Below are 17007 nucleotides of genomic sequence, written 5' to 3' on the forward strand. Positions count from 1 at the left end.
TTCACCAAGAAAGTAACCTTCTATAGTCTTATTTTTTTTCTCTTTTCTGGGCATTTTCCCAGCCAGTGACTTGACTTCTGAGTTTTCTTTCCACACCCACCATGCCTCCAGATCTGCCCAGCCAGCGCTTGGGGTCTGAGATTCAAATGCTGCTCCCCAGCCTCAGGGCTTTGGGAGGGGGCGGGGCTTCTATTCAGTGTGAGATTAAGTTCAGGTGCTCAGGTGGGGGCAGGGCCGCCCCACGGGGCTCATTTCCCTCAGGGGGTTTATGGGGAGACCTTCAACAATGGATCTGGGCACTTGCCTGCTTGGGGAGCCCCTGTCCTTCGCCCCCACTGCTGCCTCCCGAGGGGGCCTGAGTTATGGGGACACCCTATTCCCCTGTTGGCCACCCAAAGAGACCCTCTCACTGACTCTTGTCACCTGTGGGTGGAGGGACCCATGCAGCCACTGGAGATTCTGTCCCTGAAGCCTGTTCAGATCTGCTCCTCTCAGTGCCCTGTGGCCAAGGCAGGGCTGGGCTCTGCTCTGGGTCTGGTGTGCTAAGGACTTTTCAGGTCAGTTTTTCAGGGCTCTCTGGAACAGAAATCTCCTCCACTCCGTTGTTCTGTGGCTTCTGCTGCTCCAGAATTTGTTGGGAGTTCTTCTTTACAGATATTTTATGGGCTATGGGTTCAGAGCTACATATGTGTGTCTTTCTACTCTGCCATCTTGGCTCCTCCTCAAGTCATGATTTTTTAATAAATTTCCTGAAAGGCAAAACTAAATTGGATCTGAGACTTTCCTGCCCCGTTTCCCCTAGGATAAAATGAGTTGTTGAATGACATTTTTGTTTTCTAGATCAAATCTGGGACTGTTGGGTCACATGTTCTTATTCATCCCCTGACCTCTACTCTCCCAGTCTCTGCAGAGGTGAATTGAGAGGTGGAGATGGCACTGGACCTAGAGTCAAGAAGACTTAGATTTAAAATCCACAACTGACATTTATTAGTTACGTGACAACAAGCACTTAATTTCTCTGTACCTTAGTTTCTCATAATTAAAATGAAAGGGTTGGCCTCTGAGATCCATTAGAGCTCTAAATCTATGATCCTATGAGTAGGAACTACCTGGTGGGAAGAGAAATAGATGTGTCTGGGCTTGGCTGTTTCTCCTATGTAGCCCAACCTTGCCAGACAGTGCCACCTCGTGGTTACATAGGGATAGAGAAGTTGTGGAAAGGCTACAACTTTTGTTTGAAGAGACATTCTCTACAGTTGGATTCAGGTCTGAATCATCAAGGTACCAGAGCTGTTAGGTTTTTTCCTATTTTATCCCGCTTTTCTATATATAACTTATATTTCTTAGCCCAGAGTCTTGGTGAGGTATAGACACCTTGGTTTTTACTGGTTGCATACAGTCCCCACAATAATGTATCAGCTACAAACAGTGTATCAACATGGGTGAGCCCCATTTCTCTTTCCTAGACAGGAAGATAGCACAGTGAATAAACCACTAGGCCTGTAGTCAGGAAAACCTGAGTCCAAATCTGGCCTCAGGCACTTACTAACTGTGTGATCCAGGGCAAGTCACTTAACTTCTATTATCCTTAGTTTTCTTATCTGTAAAATGGGAGTAACAATAGCACCTACCTCCCAGAGATGTTGTGAGGACTGAATAAGGTAATATTCGTAACAAGTGTTTGTTACAATGCCTGGCACATAATAGGCACCACATAAGTGCTAGCTATTGTTATCAATAATCTTTCTCCCAGGACCTAATGGTTTTATGGTTCATCATTACCTGTTCTGTAGTATAACACACTGCCTCTGCTTGCTTAACATTTCCCTATTATAGGCTTCTGGGATGGAAGGAAGGAAGGAAACAAGCATTTATTGAGCTCCTACTGTGCGCCAGCTACATTGTCATTTGCTCCTCACCACAGCCCTGGGAGATAGACGGCCAATGGACCTGATCATAGTGCTGGAAGAAGACCATCCGCATCACAATAAATGTAGATGGAGTTAAGTGCTCTTCCATTCCATCTAAATACTCTATAATGGAAGCAGAAGCACAATACAACAAAATCTCCCAATATATCACAAATAGCTGTGGATTGAAAATCAATTCATCAATACTTGTGAAATTACAAAGTTAAATTGGCTACCACCAGAAGCTTTATAAAAGAAAATATATGCAGGCTGGGCAGTTGTGTGCCTTTGTGAAGCCCTCGACAAGAAACATAAAGCAGGAAAGAGGGACCCGAGAAATTCAATTTCCAGAAGCGTTCATTCATCAGGAATTCGGTGCCAGTTCATATATCAAGAGGTGTACGTAAATCTAAATAGGAACACAAAGTGGGCACTAACTGCCTTGAGCTGATGGGATTGGCAGTGCTTATGACTGGGAGGTTTTCCTCGCCATCTTGGTGCTAGCCTGTGATGGGACGCATTGGATTGTCTCCTGTGTCACCTGGTTAGCTCCCTGCTTCACCAGACTTATTCTTCCCCAAGTCCCTGGTCTCTGAGCATCAACTTCTTCATCTATAAAATGTGGATAATTATACTTCATTATCTCCTTCACAGGAGTGCTGGGAATAAAGTATTTTATAAATCTTGACCTGCTCTAGTAAGGTGAAGTATTGTAAAGATAGACATCCTTGTAAAGTGGAAAGGGTGGATATCTATGCTCAGATCTCACTAGGTGGATATAGGGTGCCCAGTATAGAAGAAGCACATTTAGCTTAGGTGAAAGGTGTCTATGCCTCAGTGTGCTCATCTGTAAAATGGGAGTGGTAATAGTCATTACTTGTCTTATAGCATTGTTGTGAGTACAGCCCTATATAAATGTGAATTATTATCTTTGCCACCCCAACTAAACCATGAACTTGCAGATGGTAGAAATCACTCTTATACTTCTTTTATTTTGCTTTTCATTTTTACATTTAAATTTATTTATTTATTTTTAGTTTAGAACATTCAATTCCACAAGCTTTTGAGGTTTAAATTTTCTTCCCCCCCTTCTCTTCCCGCTCCCCAAGATGGCATACAATAGACTCTACATTCTTATACTTCTTTTTCTCTGTAAGTCTTGGCATGGTCATTGGCTAAAACCAAGAAAATACTGATCTACTCTTCTTGCATGTCCCATGGTGCTACTTATGTGATCATGGAAAAGTTACTTAATTTATCAGAACCCCAGTTTCCCCATCTATGAAATGGGAATAATATTTGTATTACCTACTTCACTTCATTTGTGAGAAAAATGCTTTAAACCTTAAGACACTGCAATGTTCCCTGGGGAAGCATGCAAGAGAAAAGGGAGAAATTCATTCAACGGAGGACTATGAGAGATAAGCATTACTGATTAGGACCTGCCATTTTCTCCTTGCTTTGTCCTCTGAAATGTTCATTTTGAATAAGTTATAATTTGAAGAATTCATAGGTATAGAAGGACCACATAAAGACTTAAATACCCATCAAGGTCATTATGAGAGGGCTTTCTACCTATACAAAAATTGGAGTTATGGGGTCGGCCATTGGCTGAATTTATACATAATAGATACCATAGGCATAACTTATATAGAGAGACCACATTTTGGTGCTGACCAGAATGCCAAACAAAAGCTGGTCATTTTTTGTCCCTGGTTTGTGGAACAGGGGCAGAGGTGGGATTACTCTTCCGGCTTCACTTATCCCTTTGTTTTTTACCCTGAAGTTTATTTGCACACCAATCAGGAAACAATGCCCTAGTACCACACAGATTCAGTAAGGTTTTGTAGAGGTATTCACTGCAATGGATTTTGGAGACATCGATGACTGTCAATTAGAGATTGATTTACTAGGAGTTAAAAAGAAAATTTCTAAACCCAAGGCAGATAGTTGAAGTGGTCCAGGAACCTTGATCTAGAAGCAGAAGAAGAATTATCCAAAAATCAATACACTTAATCTTAGCTCAGGACACTCTATTGCCTTTTAATGGCTACCTTGGACATTGTGTCAGACTGCCTTTAATTATGCAAAAAGGACCTGAGGCCTCTCTTGCCAGGAAGAGGCTTGATAGTCACTACTCCACACACATGATAGTGGAGAGCAGTACATTGTACTGAAGAGGGTGAGAGTCACCAGGGAGTAGCAGAGATGCCCAACAAGGAATGGAGATACCATGCCCAGGAAAGAGGAGCAGACAGCAGTGTGTTTCACAAAGGGTCCTTTGACTCTGCGGCATCAGAATTATGAGTGTCCCCTGGACATGCCTGCTCTCCATATGTGGGAATATCCTCAGCTCACATATGTTCTCTACACCTCCTCTCCACCCCAGCCATGTAGTAGGGTAACCTATAGGAGAAACTCCCTCAAGTGGGCATGGGGAAGTCTTGCTTCTCTATCTTTTAATTTATCTTGCTATGCTGTTTAACTAAACATCTTTTTCTTTAAACTAACACATCCTTTCTGACTTCTTAGTAAAAATAACTACACCAGTGGGGGCTCATGAGCTGTGGTTTTGAGTGGACACTAACCCACACCTACAATGTCCCTCAAACCTGGAGTAGCAGTGATGGAGTCCCAAGTGCTACACATAGTAATGAGAAGATCTCAGTCTTGTCTTTGAGGACCAGAACTTTAAACACCCTGATTTAAACTGTAAATCCTCGTTCACCTTTATATAACACTTTATAGTTTGCAAAGAACTTTCCTCACCAAACCCTTTGAGGCTAGTAAAGCAAGTACTAGCATCCCCCTTGTGAATGTAGGGAAACTGAGGCTCACAGATAATTTGATTTAGAGTTAGAAGGGATGTTAGCCACCATCCAGTCCACTTTACAGATGAAGAAACAAGCCCAGAGAAGTTAAGGGACTTGCTCAAGGTGACAAAGAGACTGTACTAAGTAGTAAAACTGGGATTTAAGCCTAAGCCTTTTGACTCCAATTTCAGCATCCTTTCCACTGCTTCCTAGAAGAAAAAATCTGAAGGTATTTCTAAGATACTACCTTTTTACTTCTCAGAACACAGTTAGCTATGAGTTCTCCAGAAAACAGGCATGTTCTGTACTAGTTGTAACTATGGAGCAGTGAGACTTTTTATAAATCAAGTCTACTCAAAATTATATCCTTACCTATCATTGTCCCACATAGGTCAGATCCACAGGAGGATGCTGGACTGGGGCTGAGACCTGTTTTTCTGATTCTAGGACATGCGTATAAAGTGAATTAATTGCTAAAAGGAGGAAACCTAGTTTGCAATGAGGAAATAATAACTGGATTTGTAGTGTAGAGATAGCAGAATATTGTATAGTCATAGGATTTAGAGCTAGACGGGACTTCAAAAATCATAAAATCCACCCTCTTAACTCAGTTCAGCAAGCATTTATTGAATGCCCACTAATATGCCTTCGTTACTTTCCCACCAAAATATCCTTTGGTTTTTATAATTTTGTTATATTTATTTACTGTATCTACATATTATATTTTTATTTAGAATTTTATTTATTTTTGTACATATTTTGTTATAGATTTATTTTATATATTCATAATGATTTATTATATTATATATAAGTGTTATATAATATAATGTATATTATATTATATACACTTTATATATAAATCTTATAAATTTATAATTTATAAGAAATAAAATATACAAAATAAATCAAATATAATATCTAATAAAAATAACACAATTATACATACATTTATAATGTTCACTGGAAGATCAAATGCTGAAGAGGAAGCTTACATACTTTGGTCATGTAATGAGAAGGAAAAAAAGACCCTGATGTTGGGAAAGATTGAAGGCAAAAAGAAAAGATGTCAGAGAACGAGATAGCGTTATGGAAACAATGAACATGAGCTTGGACAGACTGAGAGAGAGTGGAGTCTAGAAGGACCTGGAGTTCATGGGGTCATGAAGAGTTGGGCACAATGCAATGACTCAACAACAAAATGTTTATAATGAAAGCTAGCATTTACAAAGTGCTTTTTAAGGTTTAAGGTTTGCAAAGCACTTTACAGATGTTATCTCATCTGGTCCTCATAATCTTGGGAGGTAGGTGCTATTATTATCCCCATTTTATGGATAAGGAGACTGAGGCTGAGACTTGCCCCAGATAACACAGGATTCTACTCAGTCTTCTTGACTCCAAGTTCAATACTTTATCCAACATGGCACCTGCCTGCCGCTTATGTGGGCACATTGTCTCCTCTATTAGATATAAGCTCCTTGAGATAAGGGACCATTTTGTTTATGTCTGCATATTTCTACCATATTTGGCATATAATAGGAACTTAATGAATACTTGATTGGTTTTCAGAAATAAGGAAACCTAGGTCTAGAGAGAATTTTAGTTGCCTTTTGCCTAAAGTTATGGGTAGTAAGAGCCAGGTCTTATACCCAATCAGAGTTTCAGCAGAAGAGAAGGCCCAGCATTGATCAAGGAGTCCTTCGGGAGATAAATTATTTGCACTTTCATAGTCTCAGAGGTTTCTTCTCTTCTGACTTAGAATCCAGTGTTCTTTCCACTACCAGGCTTCTGTGAACAGAATTATTAAGATATGCTTAAGGCTGAGTTGAAATATGGATCGTCTCCTAATACACTCCAAGTTTTCTTTTAAAAAAGAACTTTTTAAATGTAGAAAGAAACTCAAGTAGAGAGAAAAGGGAAAAATACAGAATGGATACTATTGGGGTGATGCCAAGACCAGCCATTTTCCCACATTCCATGAGAATCTAACTTCACAAAAGATAAAACTAAACACTTCTTCTGATCTCAAATCCATTAGAGATGTAGACAACTTAATTGATGGCTTAGTTCCTTCTAGAGGTACCAAAAGAGAAACCAGATAAGAGAAGGGAGAAGGAGAATGGCCAAGTGAAAGGATTTGAAGAATTAATTAGGAGTCTAATGCTGTTGGAGACAGGGTTCAAGCTGACACACATTAGTAACTTATTAGTGCCCCATCTCCATTTAAAGTGTTGCCTTTTTAGAAAAAGGTAGAAATTCAAAATATTACACTACTTTTCACCAAAAAAACCCCCCAAAACAATGGCTAGTAGACAGTACTTACCCACTGATTATGAAAATCTGAACTTTTTTCCAAGATGGTGCAAAACACTAGATTGGGATAGATATACCCATTATTTCTCTAGTTTCTCATCTCTTTGTCATAGACTATGTTTTTTTAAAAAGAGGGAAAGAAAGGGCAAGAAAAGAAGAAAAGAAAAGGAAGGAAAGAAAGCAACTCAAATTGTCAAGCTCTCCCTTCCATTCCTTTCCTCCTGCCCAGGGTCATTACATCAAGAATCTGTGACTTCATAAATGGAATGTTGAAACAAGCACATTTCAACTCATATTAAAATTTAGCTTCCTGAGATTCAGCTGCAACTTACCCAGGATCATAAAGATGTGCCAGAGGCATTATTATAACAATAAAATAATATGATTATGATGATAATAATGATAATAACTACTACTGACCAGAAGGACCACAATATAGGAATGCTTCATAGGACCAAGCCATATCAATTGATGCAAGGCAAAATTTTAAATCCATAAGGCAAAGAAAATAGAAATAGGATGAAATTTTTTATTTCAAAGTAAAATTATAATATTGCCTTGTTATTATTTGTATTTATAGTACATTTGCACAAATAGAAATTATAGTAAAATTATGAAAAAATTTTGTCAGTGCATACAATCTGGTCCTTCTATTGGTAAGGTTTGTAAAATGCTTTGCAAACATTACCTCATGTTGTACTTACAATAACCCTGGGAAATGGTAGGTACTATTATTCTCTCTGCTTTACAGATGAGGAACCTAAAGCAAACAGAAGTGAAGTGATTTGCCTAGGATCACACAGCTAGTAAATGTCTGAAGCTAGATTTGAACCCCAGAACTGGGGCATTGTTCACTATGTCTCATCTACCTGAAGGATTGAAACCCAGACCTTTGTAATGTTGTCTAACATTCTATTTGTTCTATTATAGCATCTCTTTTCACCAGGGTGATTCTACCTTAAGTAGAAACTTCTTGTTACCATATCATAGTCAGCATCTTTGTCAAAAAACCAAAGTTATCTAGAATGTAAACTCCTTCAAGGAAAAGATTTTAAAAAAATAAAAACAAAGGCTATCTTCTTTTAAGGCTTAGGTCAGGTGCCACCTTTTCTATGAAGCCTTCTAAGATACTCCCATTCATTAATATTCTCCCATTTCTTAATTTTTTTTGTACTTTCCTTACCTTCATACATCTTGTATTCTTCTCCTCTACAGAATATAAGCTCTGTGATAGCAGAATGTATTTCATTTTTGTCTTTTTATCCTTAGTTCTTAACACAGATCTTTGCATATAGAATTAAGAGGGGCCTTGGTGGCCATTTTCCATTTGAGGAAAATGAGATCCTGGGGGAGTTGAGACTGGCCCAGGGTGGGGATCAAAACCAGCTCTCCCTGACTTCAAGACCAGGTCTTTAGCTCCTGGGCCATGATGCCTCTCAATAATAAATCTTATATCCTCTATATGCAAAATTAATGCCACATACTATTTTAAAGACATATGGAAGACACTACCTTCTGTGCAACCTCAATGGATCTTTGTTGAATTAAACTGAATTGCGCATAAAGGAGAAAAGAAAAGAAGGAAGAAGGCCCTGTCCTCCTCTCTTGGACAGATGCATCCAGGAGCCAACATTTCTTCCTTTTGTCATTGTCTACTCCCCAAAGAATGTCAGATTGTCATGTCCTCTCCTTCTGGCTCCTTCTCCTCCTCCCCTTAATAATTCTGACTTTGAGTGGGAGCATTTATAGTGAGAAAATAAGCATCTAATGTTTTTCTTAAGAGAAAGGCTAGTCTGTAATTAAATGTTAATTTAGGGGATCTGTTTCGTTGTGGATCTCTGGGCTTTGATGAATGTTGATGGTAGTCTAATGAGTGTGTTGTGGAAATAGAGACCCCTCCTATGAACATAACACGGCATGTCCTTACGTTGCAATTGTGATCGGCTTGGCTGGCAAACCGCTTCTCTGCTCTTGCTGATGCAGTTCCCAGTCATTTTCAAACTGTGGATGGCATCGTTTACTCCCGTATTAAGGGTGCAAAATCTTAATCATAAACTCCTGGCTGATTTATCCCATGTGTTTACAAGAAAACCGCCAGCCAAATAGACAGCGACAGCCTTGTATGCTTTGTTGATGGGGTACAGACAATGTTAAAGAGGAAGAGAAACTTGTCCTATGTTTCTGTTCAACATTTTCTGGGGGGTGGAAGGGGGTTTCATTTACAGTAACCACTTGGCACCCAGAGATTTGGCCATATGCTGAGAAAACTGCAGGTGTGCGTGGGAAGGAGGAGAGAAATCGGTGTTCCTACTGGGGCCAGAGGGTTTCATGCCAGTTTCTCCCATCAGGCTGCGGGGTGTTCATGTATCGAAATGCCAAAATCCAGGCAGCTCCAGGGTCCCTAGGGACATGTTTGGAGCAGATCCAGGGAGCCTGGCTTGAATTCTTTTTTTCTCTTAGGTGCTTTTCTGGAGGCCAGGGCTTTTACAGAATTAGAAAATATCAGATCTGCAAAGGAACATAGAGACTATCTTATTTGACAACTCCCTCCCCATTTTACACATGAGGAAACTGAGGATCAGAGAGGTTAAGTTATATATTTTGGGTAACCCAGTTAATAAGAATCAGGACTGAGTAGTTCACTGTATCATAGCTTTAGGACTAGAAGGGATCTCAGAGATAGTTTTATCCAGCTGTGTGACCCTGGACAGGTCACTTAATCCTGATTTCCTCACTTTTCTTATCCGTAAAATGAGTTGGAGAAGGAAATGGAGAATCACCCCAGTATTTTTGCCAAGAAAATCCCAAATGGGGCCATGAGAGTCAGACACAGGTGAAACGACTAAAGAACAGCATTAACAGCAAAACTGAATATAAGCTAGTTTGAGAAGAAGGGTACTAGTGCTTGGAAGAACCAGGAAAGGCTTCATGTAAAAAATTGATGTTTAAGTTTAAAGATAAGGAAACTGAGATGTTGTTAAATCAGAGATGCCCAGGGTTATCCATCTAATAATCATTAGCATTGATGAGTAGGATGGCAACTAGGTGGTACAATGGAAAGAGCATCAGGTTTGGAGTCAGGAAGACCTGAATTCAAATGTGGCCTCAGACATTTACTAGCTGTGTGACCCTGGGCAAGTCACTTACCCCCTATTTGCCTCAGTTCCTCATCTGTAAAATGGAGCTACACTGGAGAAGGAAATGGCGAAGCACTCCAGTGTCTTTGTCAAGAAAACCCCATGGACCCAATCCAAGAGGGTCACATAGAGTTGGACATGACTGAACAGCAGATGAATGAGTAAGTTCTTTGGACTGGAAGGGACCTTGAAATAGAAATCATATAGTCCAAGTACCTCACTTAACAGATAAAGAAACTGAGGCACAGAGAAGGAAAATGATTTGTCTGAAGTCACTCAGCAAGTAAATGGCATGGCTACAATTTGAACCTGGCTCCTTTGACCTACCAATGGGTTGTGAGGATCCAAGGAGACTGCTCTGCTTAGGAACTAGGTGAAGAGACAGGAGACCTTATACCACAGCAGGATTTTCACAGACTCCATCTCCTATCTCCATGTCTTTGTAATGGCTGTACCCCCATGCCTGAAAGACACTCCTTCCTCCTACCTCTGCCTCATAGAATCCCTCTCTTCTTTCAAGATTTAACTCAAACATCACCTTTAAATGAAGTCTTTCCTGATTCCTCCAATTACTAGTGCCCTCATTCTCAAACTAGTTTATCTTCAACTTTGTGGTTGTTTTGTTGTTGATGTTGAGTCGTTTCAGTTGGGTCTGATTCTTCATGACCCCTTTTGGGGTTTTCTTGGCAAAGATACTGGAGTGGTTTGCCACTTCCTTCTCCAGCTCATTTTACAAATGAGGAAACTGAGGCAAACAGTGACTTGCCCAGGGTCACACAACATGTAAATGTCTGAGGCTGGATTTGAACTCAAGAAGATGAGGCTTTCAGATTCCTAGTCCTAAGCTCTATGCACTGACACTCTCATATGTATATTCAACTAGTTTGCATTTACTTGTATTTATTTCCTCTCTATCAGGTTTGTATATGGCAAATTCTTTGAAAGTAGAGATTCATTCTTTGTACTTCCGTTCCCAGTGCCTAGAACAGCGCCTACCACATAAGTTGATTGATTGACCCCAATTCCCTTCTCCTTGCTATTTCCTCCTGCTAGCTGAGCCAAGACTAGGAAGAGACAAAATATTCAGCTGCCTCATGGGCAATGCACAAGGGGTCACAATGGGCCACACATATTAAATATTCCTTTTCACAAAAACATATTTTAATGCTAGAAAATTCTACTTCTCTTGGCAGGGAGGAATTTATTTATTTTTTGCAACTCAAGTTGCTTATGTAACAGTAAAGGTTGAGCTCTTTTGGTGAATAGGGGAACATGGGGACCATGAAAAGCATGAAAAGTTCTTGGCATGATTCTGCCTGCTCTGAACCCACCCTCTCCTTTCCCCTGCCCCTCTATATGGAATTGCATAGGAACTCAAGAGCTGATCAGAAGACTAACAGGGATGTGTAGCAGGTTCCAGAAGCAGATAGACTGGGACCCAGTTCTTATGTACATTTTGTACTGGGCTGAGTAGATTGTGGGCACTGAGTAAGAAATAGCAATATTAACCACCTGAACTTAATGGGACCTGGGTGCCCATGTGTTGCTGAGCCAGGGAGCCAAATTGCATAATTTGCTTATAAATAATTGAATAAATAAAGCAATTAGCTCATAAATTCAAAACCCGTATTATTTATGTAGATGCTGTCCAACAAGCATTTATTCAACAAACAACTGTTTGGTTCCTACCTGGGTAAGGCATGATCTTAAGTGCTGAGGCATATATGAAGGTGGAGAAATTGAGGCTGAACATGGTTCTCTGTGTTGCTTTCCTCTTTTCTTCCCCTCTCCCCTCCCATAAAATGAATTCCTTCCTCACCTTAGGACTCAGAATCCTTAGCTTCCTTCAATTTTAGGTCAGGTGCCCTTCCTGATTTCCCTAGTTGTTAGTGCTCTCCCACCATACATCATTTTTATTTACTTTCCTGTTTAAATGTACTGTTCTCTTCTCCTCCTTCCCCAGTGTAAGTTCCTTTAGGACAGAGAATATTTTTCAGTTTTGTCTTTGTGATCCCTGCCCCAAACACAGGATCTGGCTCATGTTGCTCAGCTGTTTTTCAGTCATGTCCGACTCTTCGTGACCCTAGTTGGGGTTTTCTTGGCAAAGATACTGGAGTGGTTTGCATTTCCTTCTCCAGTTCATTTTACATATAAGGAAACTGAGACAAATAGTATTAAAATGAGAAAAATAGGGTCCCAGCCCTTAAGGATCTCACTGCAATTAAGTGATGAATGCTTTGGCAAGGATAGAAGTTGTTTCGCTCTTACTGAGGATAAGCTAGGAGGTAGATGACTCTACCATATGCTATTTCCCAAGAAACTGAGTATAGTAAATTATGCAAACTTTCAGACCTTTGTATGACTCAAATAGGAGGCTTTCAGCCTAGCAAGCATCCTTGAAATGTGTCCAGTTATCTCATTCTTGCATCTAATTCAGCCCCTGCCCTTTGTATCTGGTCTCTTTGATACTGCATGACCACCATGTCCAACCCCTTGTTAAACAGGAAACTTCTGGCTACACAATTTCCCCATTGTTGGGGCCTGGGAAATTTCACCTGTGCACGACAATCCATGGAAAGTCAAACCCTCTCTTGACTTTGATCTTGGATGAGGCAGGAAGGAAGAGTTTTTATATTTGGAGTTTTGATGGTGTGAGGTCTTGGTCTAAACCTAATTTCTGCCAGATTGCTTTCTAATTTTCCCAGCAGTTTTTGTCAAATACTGAGTCCTTATTAGCCGGGCTCTTTGGGTTTATCAAGCACAAGGTTTAGGTTCATTTGTTTCTGGATGTTTTGTAGCTAATCTCTTTCACTAATTGACTAGAGAGATTAACTAGTTCTCCCTCTCACGAGGAGAGAAGCCCAGAGAGGTTAGGTGATTTACTAAGGTTTACACAGCTAGTGATGTGATGGTATTAAAATCCAAGTCCTCAGTCTCCAAATGCTTTTTCTAGCACCTCATGCTGCCTCTAAATCCACCAGAAGCACACAGATAAAAGCTAAATGTTGGCCAAATAGAAAATTTTTAAAAATCTAAATTGGAAAAAAATATTAGTCATAGACTGATAGAAGTTGGAAGGGGCCCCAGAGTCAATCTAGTCCAATTTATATCTGAACAATCTGAACAATGAAAGCCTTCTACATCCTACCCAACAAGTGGACAGTAGCTTATTCTGGATGTCCTCCAGCTTGACAAGCTTTGTTGGAAGGTATGAGAATAGGGCATGCAAATCCTGGAAGACGTGTATGAAACTGATCAATGAGCTTTGACTGCACCTGAGAAGGAAATAGGAAAGAGACTGATGAGGACATTTGGGTTACTGCAAGCTAGATTTACCTAGAGTTTTTTTGTTCCCAGTCCCATAATTCCTGTCTTGGGGCATCAGTCCCTGCAGAGGGATCCCATGTCTTTGTGCAGCAAACAGCAACCTCACACATAATCCAGTGCCCAGATGCTGATGCAGTTACCCAGTTTAGCCATGGTGTCTGCAAAGGGAAACAAACCTTGTAAGGGACTAAGTGTAGGGTCTTTGGGGGCCAGGGAGATTGCGCAAAAGACAAGGATGTCTGTTTTTCACCAAAGGACAGAGGTGTAAGTAGAAATTCTCTCATCTGGGACAAAAAGAGTTAAGTGTGGGAGTGGAGGATGGAGGACAGAACGAGGTCTAGGAGAGGGAAGATAATCATTATAGTCTTTGGATTTCCCAAGGAGGAGCAATGATTCCTGCCCAGATGTTGCTGTTTGCGTTCTTGAATAGGAACCCTCCCGTTGGAAAGAACAAAAGGGCAGCACACACTTCCACTTGTTGTTTCTGCTGACCATTAGCTTAAGAAGGATGAATGCAGGTTGTCATCCTTATGAGATTGTAAGGTCCTTGAGGGGAGGACTGTCCTTTGCCTTTTTGGTATCTCCAGAGCTTAGCACAGTGCCTGGCACATGGTAAACACTTAATAAATATTGAATGAAAAAACATTTACATATGTACCATACGTGTATACATATGTACATATATGTAAATATGTGTGTATATGTACCCATGTATATTGTGCTAGTGCTGGAGATATCCCAAAAAAGCAAGACAGTCCCTGAGAGCAGGGACCTTGCATTCTAATACAGGGAGGCAACACATAGGGGAGGCTTCAGCAACAAGTCAAGGGGCAGTCTCTCATGGTCCTTAGGGTTCAGAGGCCAAGTGGATGGTAATACTTCTTTAATGTCCCTTCCACTAATAAAATCATCTCCATTACTGATACTGAACCAACTGGCAGTGCCAAGGACTTTGATCTAGAACACTTTTTTTTCTGGGTCTTCAGTAACTGTCCCTGTAGCAGTGGCCTGTCTGCATCCCCATAAGGGTTGAATCTTTGGATGATGGCTATGGAGGCTGGGCTAGAAATAGGACTAAAGGTCTATGGCGTTCTGGAACTCTTACTCTCAGGGTCCTGAGCAAAATAGAAAGAGAATGAGCTGTAACATTTAGAGTTGACATTTAGATGGTTTTTTAAAGTGAGCAAATCCCTTTACAAACATCTTATTTGAGTCTCTATGATAACCCTAGGTGGTGGGTGCTACAATTATCATTAGTTCCATTTTACAGAAGAGAAAGCTGAATCTCAGAGAGGTAAGACTTGTCTATGGTCGCACAGACAGTAAGTGCTGGGGATGGGATTCTGAGTCTGGCACTGTCCGTTATATCATCCTGCCTTACTCACTAAATCCCACACAGTAGCAAGGTTTCAGTCCAACTCTAGAGGAAAGAGTCTGAATCTGAAATGGAAGAAAACTATATGCAAACAGACTTGGGTGCCTGGTACTTGTGCCATTGGATAGATGCTTCCCCAGCAAACTGTGGGGCAGGATCCCTGCTTCCTTTAAAGAAGGGGTCTCCTTTCTTTGACAACTTTTCTTCAAGCTCATCTGTCTTCCTTCCCCTCCCCTCCCCCACACTCCCTAGACATAAGTTAGTTGAGAAAGAGAAAAGATGAACAACACTATGTGGAATAGGGGGAGAATAGCTCAGGAGGAAGCTGAAATAACACTGAGCGCTCAGCTGCTATCCTCCCCATGAGGCAAGCATCAGGAAGATGGAGGGAGAGCTCCTTTGGTATCCTTCAGACTTCATGGTGTTTTTGTTTGTTTATTTTTAACACCAGGATATGAAAGCCAGAGCTGAGCTCTGAATAAGGCAAAGGATGAGGGAGAGGATGGATAATTCTTCCTTCAGGCCAAAACCCCTTATAATTAATGATATTACATCTTTTGTATAATAAGACTTACAAGCCCCAATCCGCGGTCCACTTATTTCCAGCAATCAAATCAACAAATATTTACTGAACTCTAGTTTTTATGTTAGGTGCTGAGCCCCAGAGTAGTTACTAAGGATTTCTGAGCCTGGGGCAGGTACCATAAATTACTTGTAGCTGATGTGTGTGTGTGGGAAAGGGTGCAAGTCTATGGTGGGGGGAGAGTCAACAAGCATTTACTTGTTAAACACTTACTGTGTGCCAGGCATTGTGCTAAGCCCTGAGGATATAAATAGAACAAAAATATAGTCTCTAGCCTCGAGGAAGTCATATTCTAATGGGGAGAAAACATGTAAATAACTATGTACATCCAAGAAAAGTGCACAGTACATAGAATGTAATCTTAAACAGAAAGCAGGAGCAGCTAGTGGACCGGGAAAAGCCCCTGGAAGACAGGAAGGTTTAAGCTGAATCTCAAAGGAAGCCAGAGAAGCCAAGAGGTAGAGGAGAGGAAGGGGAGCTTTTCAGACATGAGTGACAGTCAGGGCAAAGACATAGAACGTTATATGAGAGGAATAAAAATGTAGCTAATATTTACACAAATAAATGAAATATTTCCATAAATAAAAATAACTAATATTTACAAGATACTTTAAGGTTTGCAAAGTGTTTACAAATATTATCTCATTTTATTTTTGCAATGACCCTGGGAAGCAATTGAGGCAGAGAGGCTAAATGACTTTCCCACGGTCACACAGCTACTAAGTGACTGAGGTTGGACTCCACTTCCTGCCTCCATGTCCAGGGCTTTATTACACCACCTCTATATCTACTGAGTAAAGTTGGATCAATCAATCAATAAGCATTTTAAGTTGCCAGACTCTGGGGATGCAAGGACAAAGAATGAAGAAATACCTGCTTTCAAAGAGCTTAGATTGCAGAGATTATGGAGGGTAGTCAAAGGTAAGAAAACAGCAAAAGTACAAAGAGATCAGATTTCTGGAAAGATTTCCAGTGATGATTTGGAACTATAGCTCAGGACACACATATTAGATTATAAGCTGCTTGAGGCAAGGGACACTTCAACCTTGGCATAGCCTGAACAGCACCTGATGTGCACTTGGCACCCAATAAATACTTGTTGAAATGGGATTTGGGAGGTTGTTCTCTTTTTGGAGTCACGAGTGCTCAGCATGAGTTAACATGTTTGAGGAATTGAAATATTTAAGTAAAAGTAATCAAGTCCCTCTAAGCACCTAACTTGGTCCCAAAGAATAATTGAGATTCTGGAGAGAGTTTGGTCCTAGGTCTAGTACAGTGTTAGCCCAACAAGGAAGGCAGGGCAACTGAGCTGTGGGGGCAGCAAGACCACAACTGTGGGTAATATCCTTAAGAAGAGTGCTCTTACACATTGAGGATGCCTCCAGCTGGTTCATAAAAGGAGGAAAAAGTAGGAGTTCCATGGTGATATTCAAGAACAGTCTTAACAATAATGCTTATACAGAATGGTACAGGACTGGAAGGAGGAGGGAGAAGCCTTATAAGACTTCACTGCAGCAGAGCACTTTGGTTGTAGAGTTTGGGTGTTCCTGTG

Source organism: Notamacropus eugenii, chromosome 3 (genome assembly GCF_028372415.1).
Source record: "Notamacropus eugenii isolate mMacEug1 chromosome 3, mMacEug1.pri_v2, whole genome shotgun sequence".
Taxonomy (NCBI): domain Eukaryota; kingdom Metazoa; phylum Chordata; class Mammalia; order Diprotodontia; family Macropodidae; genus Notamacropus; species Notamacropus eugenii.